The 9531-nt window shown below is 35.7% G+C and overlaps 1 pseudogene; it reads right to left on the bottom strand.

The window, feature by feature from the left end:
- Positions 1-3260: 3260 nt before the first annotated feature.
- LOC118490449 lies at positions 3261-6901 on the bottom strand (annotated as a pseudogene).
- Between the last annotated feature and the right edge of the window lie 2630 nt (positions 6902-9531).

Raw genomic sequence — 9531 nt, 5'->3', positions numbered from 1 at the left:
GACAATGGAGGATATGCTTAGAGCTTGTGTAATTGATTTCGGAGGTAATTGGGATGATCATTACCTTTAAATACAGAATTTTCTTATATAACAGTTATCACACAAGTATTCAATACGCAGCACCATTTCGAAGCACTTTATGAACGAAAGTGCCGAACCCCACTCTGTTGGGCAGAAATTGGGGAAAAGCAACTATCTGGACCTGAGATAGTGCAGGAAACAACCGACAAAATCATTCAAGTCAAGGAAAACTGAAAACAGCATGTGACGACAGAAGAGTTACCCCTGATAACCGACGCAAACCGTTGGGATTTCAGTAGGAGATAAAGTATTGTTAAAAGTCTCTCCTTGGAAAGGAGTGGTAAGATTCATCAACGAGGGAAGCTAAGTCCCAGGTATGTTGGACCTTTTGAGATTATTAGAAGAATACATGATGTAGTTCAGTATCAAATCTCAAGAAATGCTTAGCTGATGAACTTGATGGTACCTCTTAAGGACATAGAGATAAATGAACAGCTCAAGTTTGTAGGAAAGGCCTCTACAAATTGAAGACAGGAAGATTAAGAATCTTAAGCACAAGAGATTAAGTTTTGGTCAAAGTAAAATGGGACTCCAAGAGAGGACCAGTTATACACATGGGAGCTTGAATCAGAAATAAAAGGAAATATCCACACATGTTCCAGTAGACCTCGAGGACGAGCTCTAAAACAAGGTGGGGAGGATATAACAACACTTAAACCGACACCCTCGTAATATTTTCCGACACCTAAATTTATTTAAAGTATCCCAATATGTCCCTAAAATACCCCATACGTGAAAACGGACCCCGAATACCTTAAATATTATTAAAAAATAATTAAAATCAATTTTTGAGTTTTGTCACGGGCCGCGTAGCCCATGGCTACGTCTTACGCGGGCCGCTAGAGATTAGAGAACGCGGCAAACCCTGTGCTGACACGTGTCCGACTCGTGTTGAACCTACTAGCTGACCCGGATCAGCTACGCTGTTAACCAGCATTGACACATGCCGCGTAGCCCTTTGTTACACTTCGCGGGCCGCGTAAAAGTCAAGATCACCCCTATATAATGGGAGCTCGGGCCTTCAGTCGAATTCGCTCAAACTTTTCCTTTCTCTCTCTCTCATTTTCTGATAGTAGGCATTATACTCGGGTCTAATACCCCTCTAAATAAGAATTTGCTCCATTCTAAGTATCATAACCCATGGATACGTATTAGATACTCTGCCCGATTGATCTAGGGTTCCGTAACGGCTGTCGTGGTTCTGCCCGATGCAGTCGTTGGAATGTCGTCTCGGGGAGGGTATTACTAATGTTAAATGGGTTATTATACTAACACGTGTGCATTTTGCGTAATTATAGATTATCACACAGGAAACCCTTACGGATAAGGAGTTATTGAGTATTTGTATAGGATACAATTATCGTCGGTATGTTGGGGTTTTGTATACAAAATTTTTTACTGGAGGGGTAAACTTTCCACAAGTCGGGTCTGACAGTACCGTGGGTGGTAATTGGTATAACTTGAAACAAATGTAATTGCGAGACCGCCCTCAATACTGTACAATGGTTTTTTTTTTAAAACTTGATTGAACTAGGATTCACTCACCAGTATTTCCCACTGACAAAATGTTTTCAAACACGTCTCAGGTAACAAAATGTGAAAGCCAAATAGAAGCCAGCTGGACAGCACTGAAGGCTTGGAAAAGTGGCAATAAAGTTACTAAAACGGATAGATGTTTTTATTAAATAAAAATAGGATTTATTCCTATGAAAAAATGTGTACTGAAAACTTGGGTTTTTTACCATGTATTTAATATTATGAAAGTGTGGTATGGTATGGTATGTTACTCTGATAAAATATTTCCTAACTACGGTTCTGATGTAAATTCCTCTGCCAAATTGGATAAATACAAGATACCACCGAAACTAGCCGCGACGGCCGCCCGTTCCCGGGTTTGTACTAAAGGGGACGGGGGTTGCGAAAGGTATTATGCCATCTTATTCACAACCATTATATACAGCCATCAAACTTGTCTCCTTTAGATATTGTGTTTGGGCTTATATGGTTTTAAGTGTGTACAATTTAAGATTGATGTCTTTAATACAAATTGATGTATAGGTAGTGTCTGGGTTCATCAACTTTAACTATTAACCAGACACAGTCGATAGCCTAGATATATCCCTTACAAGTCTGTCTAGATTATCTCACTATCGATGGTTGCTTATTATACCAGAGCCATCCGACTCTAATGTCACACGCGAGGCATATTTATGTGTTGTAGTTCATGACTACTCTCGAGATTGTTATAATTCCTGAGTCTATCTTTATTCCCCTGTTTCACTTTCGTTAAACATGTGATTGCACTATTTACTTTTTAGGCCTGTGTTGGATGTGAGTTCAAATACAAGGGCAATACATGTTTCAGCATTTACATTTACAAACATACAATCACAAGATGGATGACGTCAGCGGGGAACAGTGAAATCACATGGCTGGCTAAAAGTGGCGGCGAGATTTACTTTTTTTTTATAAAATAGTTATTTATAAGTCCCGTTAAATTACGATTTTATCCCCTGTTTAAATTACGATATTACCCCAGCTCCAAATTAAATTTATACTTTGCCTCCCGGCTTAAATCTATGATTTTGCCCTCTGTTAAAAAATACGCTTTTGCTCGCCCTCGGTAAAAAATTACGCTTTTATCCTCAGCGAAAATAACGTTTTCGCCCCAGTTCAAAATAAATTTTTTCCCCGGTTAAAAATTACGATTTTACACCAGTTTATTATTTTATACCTACTTTAAAATTACGGCTTTGTCCACTGTTTAAATTTACGTATTTGCCCCCAGTTCAAAATAAATTTATGTTTTTGCCCACAGCTAAAACTTATGAACTTCCGCTCGGTTCAAAATTACGATGTCACCCTCAATTCAAAATTACGTTTTTGCCCCCATTGCAAAATAAAAAATTGGTTTTCCCCAAGCTAAAAATTAGGATTTTTCCCTCGGGAAAAAAATTGATTTTCCCCCAAGTAAAAATAAAAATATGACTTTGCCCCCAGCTAAAAATCGTGTCAAAAAGCTGCCTAACACTCTTTTTACTATTTCTTTCTAGCAAAGCTATAGTACTGTTTTTTTTTTGATTAAGAATTATTCGGCTATCGCCCCGCAACGCGGGCGGCGCATCACCTAGTTACAATACAAGCACCAAAACATATTAAGAAAATTAACAAAAAAGGAAAGCATATAAAAACCCAAATTCATTGACCAAAAAACAAAGGAATATGTTGTTAAAAAACTGGTTTTTAAAGTATTTACACTGCTGTCTCCTGTTTCTACAAGTTCTCTGTATGTCACGGACTCATCTTGCGAGCACCCAGCTGTATCCTTAAACATTTGGACCGTCAGGTAGCTTTCTTAGTTCTTTAACAGAAGAGGGTCTTCACCAACTTTATCTTCCTTATGAGAAAAAAATATCAACAGGTGCGGTTGTGAATCCTAAATTGGCATGTTTTGATGCTTTCTCGCGATCAAGGTAGATTACTATCACAGATATGTCATCATGGAAATGACGCCTAACGCCCCTTTCTATTTTCATTACATCCTTGTATCTCAACTCGCGTTTCTTTGTAGCCTCACGAATCGCAGCTCCTACCAATCTTTTTGCTATTCCCTGAAACAACAGGCACGTTCAGATAATATGAAACCGTTTATCCGAACACTGAAAACGAAGAGGAGTGCGTTAGCGCGTATGTGAACGTGTGTTTGTAACGAGTGAAAATGTTTACCGCTCTTGGATTTCTGTAAACAATATCCACCGCTGCTTCATCGCTCAAATGCTCCAAAGCCCATCGGAAAGCAAATATCAAAAACAAATCTTGTGATCTAAGTTTTCTAGAAATGATGGAAGGTTCCGCAGTCAATACAGGCTTTTTCAGTGGAACATTGTGTCCGTATTGCAGAAAACGTGGGTCCCTGTGAAATTCGGGCTTCTTTAAATAGAAATCGCCTATAGATCTTGATACCTGAGAAGCGAAAGATAATTGGCATGTTATTAAAACTCATCCAATATGACCCACGACTTATGAGCCATAAGGATAATGTAGAAAAAAAACATATCATATCTAGAATGGTGACACGTTGAGATGATATCTCCATGTACGAAATTCTTGCCCGTTAAGTTCTTCAACTGCACGGGATGATGAAAAAGTATGTAGGGCATAATCCCTTTTAGATCAAGGGTGGCATAATGCTTCTCGGAAAAGCGAAAGGGAAGTGACAAAAATGATAGAGAATGAGATGCCACATTTAAAAAAGCATATGCATATAACTCAGCTCCAGGATTTGCAGAATATTTATCTTTTCAAAAAGCAAAGGCGAAAGCGGTCTAAAAATGAGGTGAAGATCAGAGTTGAACTGGAAACCGAAATGTGTTACAAGTTAGAGAAAGCCATATGTCCGCGTCCTTTTATAAATGATTTGTTATAGGAAAATAAAGTCTTCAAAATTTAACAATGATTTTGGCAGAACATGTTGATTAGAGACACGAGGATCTCTGATAATCTTAAACGTATCTTGTTCTACACTCACGTGGATGACCAAGGCACCTACAAAATGACACGTTCGCAAGTTCACTTTTGCAGGGGGAAAGGAACATGCCTACTGATACAAGTTGTATGTCCAAATCAAATATGGCAAACGGGGGAGTGAGGCCATAGTTTTTAAAAGCCATTGCAACAAGATTCCAGCCAAATTTCTACTTTTATCTAAGTAAACTACTTTTCTACACTAATACATTAATATTTTAGAACTTTTGGTAGATATTAAATGACATATAATAGCTTTTCTTTATTTTATTTGAAGAATACTATTATTTTTCTAGTATATAATATAATTTTTATTTTTTTTATTGTGCACTTTTTTTCTTCGTAGGCCCTAGCTTTTTTTGCACTTTGCGCATAGGCCCCAGGCTAGGCCTATGCGCCTAGCGCCTTTAATCATGGGCGCAGGATAGTGTATCTCCGGGGGGCCGCCCGCCCCCCCCCCCCCCCCCGAACTTTTCGATGCGTAGTGTTATGAATAGTACTTTCGCATAGGTATATACGTTGCCGCCCCCGGTTTCGGGAAAATTGGGGGGGGGGGGGCGGTGGCTTCGCCAATGCCTTGAATGACTGAGTGAGGCCCATAATCGTATATCTCCTCATCAATAGTTAAGCAACCATCTTATAATAGTTCAAGATAAATGTTGTTTAGATTTGATGCTTCACATCAAACAGACAGCCTAGATTTAGTTCATTGATCAACACCTGAATCATTGAGTAACTCATAATACCTGAATTATACCCTTGATTCTCCAAACTCCACGACAATATACAACGACATGTGAATCACCAGGATGCTGTGCTTCAACCTCCTTCCTCACCTCCTCGTACGAAACATTATGATCTCTTGACAGTCGCTCTGCGACCACTCTAGCCTTTCCTCCAACAGAAACTTTCTGTCCGAGCACTACTCGTGAGTCTCCAAGGTTAGCAACATGTAATTCACCATCGGAAATAGCACCAACAAGACAGCACGACCCAACCGATGTGATTTGCGGTCTGATAGGCATTTGATGCTTCACAAACTGTAAAAACTTCTCCTCGGTAGCAATTGAACGGCCTTCTTAATAACATCTGGCAGATATACCCCCTTGTTTGTTGCATACTCTTGAAAAATAAGAACAAAAATATGAGTCATAATCAATGACAAACTCCGTAACAGAGACCACAATAGCGTATCATGATAACAATTTAATCACTCACTGATCATTAAACAAGTGATCCAATCACAACAGCTGATTCTGAAATTCAATTTACAAAAAACACACATAATAGATCATCATATAACCACTCAATTCATTAACTAAACAATGAATCATAATCAAATGAACTTCTACCGAATTAACCACTCGATTAATCAATAAAATAGTAAATGCCAGTGTTGTAAAAATTGGGACTAGTCAGAGATTAATCGCTAGTCAGCCGCCACCGGTCACAGCGTAATTTTTCATTAATCTGTCCATTATTCGGTAGTCGGCCTTAGTTGGCAATCGCGGCCAGATTCCAGCCAAAAGCTGTAAATTATGGCTAGTTTCCAACCAAACCACCTAGATTCAGCGATTAATTAGAATCCTGTATACTTAAAGAAAATGGGGTCGAGGAGGAGTTAAAACCTGTCAACTTAAAATACTTACGTGTGTATATAAAAACTAAAAATTACATATAAATTCCCATCCGATTAATCGCTAGTCGGGGACCCACTGGCCGCACCTAAGCGATTTTTAACTAAATCACAATCCACAACACCTAATTAAAAAATGGGTCGAGTATGAGTTAAAACCTGTCTACTTAAAATATTTACGTGTGTAATATACAACTGAAAATTACAAATAAAATTCCCCAATCTGATTTAAATCGCTAGTGAGGACCCACCGCCACGCCTAGTGATTTTTAAGTAAATCACAATCCACAACACCTAATTACAAAATGGGTCGAGATACGAGTTAAAACCTGTCAAACTTAAAATATATAAAACTGAAAATTACATATAAAGAATTCCCAATCTGATTAAATCGAAAAGCTTACTATGAATAAAGGGGAAGAGATTATTGTTGACGAATCGAGAAGCTTCAGGGCCACCATGACCATCATAAACACCAACATAAGTAGCAGAAGGTGACGTATACACCTGACTTTGATCCTCAAGGTTGGAATTCGCCTGAACAACGGCGATCGAGAAGTCACCGGACGCATGCGGCTTCAAATCGTTGTGCCACAGCAACACGTCACCGCTCCGGCGACCTATACATCTCTCCAAAGGCTTCACACACAACCGTAACATCGTTAATATGGTCGCTAAATGTGATGTTATATTTTGTGACGGTTTTTGGTTTTGTTATATATGGTTTGCTTTTGAGGTTTTTTAAATGTAATGAAACAAATTTATGTTTCACTTTATGTATGATATGGTGTATATAAAAATCTAGTGTTTACGTCAAGTCATCAACATGATATCTTAATTTTTATTTTATGTTATACACCGTGTTCACTACACTTTTTTGGTTGGTTTAGACGGATTAGGATCAAAATACAAAATATAAATGAAAAAATAAATAAGAAGGGTAAAAATAAAATAAAAAATTTCAATTTTTACTGGTTTTTTTATTTTTTATTTTTTTTGGCATTGTGTTAAAGGTTCAGATCAGATCATTGTATCTTTTAATTGGATTTCGTTCATTACATTTTACTATGACTTCTATGCATTGTGTTATTATCACAACTTATAACACGATATTAATTTGGGTTCAGGACACTGTGTTTTTATTAAAACTTATAACACAATTTATGACACAATAAAGATTGTGTTATATTTGGGTAATCTATATATTGTGTTATATGGTTCTAGTCGTGTGTGTTTATTCTCCTATCCATTGTGTTTTAATCTGTTATTCATTTTGTATTAGTTTCTGGTCTATTGTGTTTTGGCTTGTTGTCCATTGTATCTTTTAATTGATCTCACTTATTGTGTCTTTTATCTGTCGTCATCAATTGTGATTTAGTCTACTTTACATTGGAAAGTAGACTAAAACAAGCTAAACTCGAATTTTCAAATTATATATTGAGATAAACTCAAGTTTAAGTAAGTAGTTTGAAACAATACGAGCTATATTTTACGAATAGTACACAATTAGTGGGTTACATCCGTACTTTGTGGCAGAGGCAACCTGATTTTTAATATATTTTTAACGGGAATGTAGACATAGTGTTAAAAGTTACATTAATGGCGGGATTATGGTTGATATTGGTTCAGTTCATTATGATATAGATAGAGTACATGCCTTAATTATAGCAATTAAAAGAGAAAACTTAAAAATAAAGTCGTGATAAGTCCAAAAGGTTGTTGGCATGTGTTTTATATCGATTGAAAATCATGGTAAAAGAATACCAATAATGGTTGTAATATTATCAATACAGGTACCGATGTTTTTCGGTGGTTACAAGCTCGATCAGTTTTTTTTTTTAAATTATAGCGCATATTTAGTTTTTGCAAAAAAAAAAAAAAAAACTAATGAACGAAAATTAGAAGAGTAAATAAAACTATTGGGTTAAAGACATATATTATTTATACTGCAGGGTGAATCGCAAACTTGAAAACGCTAAAAAACAAAACAAAACCTTACTGTAGCACCCTAGTTGTATTTTAGTATGTATATGTATTTATAAATCGAGGCTAAACCAAGCTTATGCTTGTTAAATCATTAACCAGCTAAGCTCAATCTTTAGATGCAAAATTTGAAACGAGTAGAGCTCGAACTAAGATGAGTCCGAGCTCAACTTGGCTCGGTTATTTACACCTACACTTCTAGAGTTATGGGGTGGATTCTAGAGGTTTAATTGGTATGGAGCCACTTTACTATTTCATTTTTATTTGATCATTTGTAATGATTAATGTTTTTTAAGGGGCATTTTTCGTCATATTGTTTTCTCTCTATTAGGCATTGTATTAATTAAAATTTAGTAATTATAAATGTTCATCCATCTTTATACCCTATAATATTCAAATAGATGGTGTTTGGGGCGTTATAAGCTTTTCACACTTCTATGATGCCTCGTATGTCCAGATTCTTTTTATCTATCTACATAATATTTAAATGATTGTTTTCTTTCTCGGAATATTGTAATTATTTAAATATGTGTTTGTGCTTTTAAATATTGGCAACGCCCGACCAATAACTGCGGCCGGTTCAATGTTTGAACAAACTACAAACCTACCACCGAAAAAAAGGAGGACGCGGCAAATTATTGGTGAAAAGTTACAAACTCATTTTTGTTTTTCTTCTCATTATTCAAAGCAAAATAGTTAGAAAATAATACTTAATGGACAACTAAATCTTAAAAAGTAAACACCAAATCCAATGAAGTTTTGTAAAAGCCTGTGAACTAAAATTTGGTTAGACTTGTAATGATTAGGTATAAAAGGAGTTATGATTCTATCATTTAGTAAAGCTTGTTTAAACTATTACGGTGTGTACGGTTCGGTTTGATTTTTAGGTAAAACCAAAACTTAAACCGAAATGTCGGTTTTCGGTTTTTTAAAACCATTCGGTTTTGATTTTTTTAGTTTTCATTTTTTTCGGTTTTTACATCAATTCGGTTTTTCGTTATTTAGGTTTTAGAACAAAATTATATAAGATTTTCAAAAAATAAAAAAGTATAATTTAAAATTTAAGAATTTTCTTATATGTTTACATTTATTAATATTTTTACACCTTTTAATTAATATATTCACATAAATATACCTTCTTATCAATATTAGTTTCTCCATAGTTTTATTAAGACATTTTCTTTTATAATACTTTGAAGATGATTTAAATTTATATTATACTTTGTTATTTCTTGTAAGCATTAAATAAATCATTTCAATTATAAATAAACATGTTAATGTTTTATTATAAATACTTAACATTCAAG

Source organism: Helianthus annuus, chromosome 3, assembly GCF_002127325.2.
Source record: "Helianthus annuus cultivar XRQ/B chromosome 3, HanXRQr2.0-SUNRISE, whole genome shotgun sequence".
Classification (NCBI taxonomy): domain Eukaryota; kingdom Viridiplantae; phylum Streptophyta; class Magnoliopsida; order Asterales; family Asteraceae; genus Helianthus; species Helianthus annuus.
The sequence above is the reverse complement of the archived record's forward strand: the minus strand, read 5'-3'. Positions and strand labels throughout refer to the sequence as shown.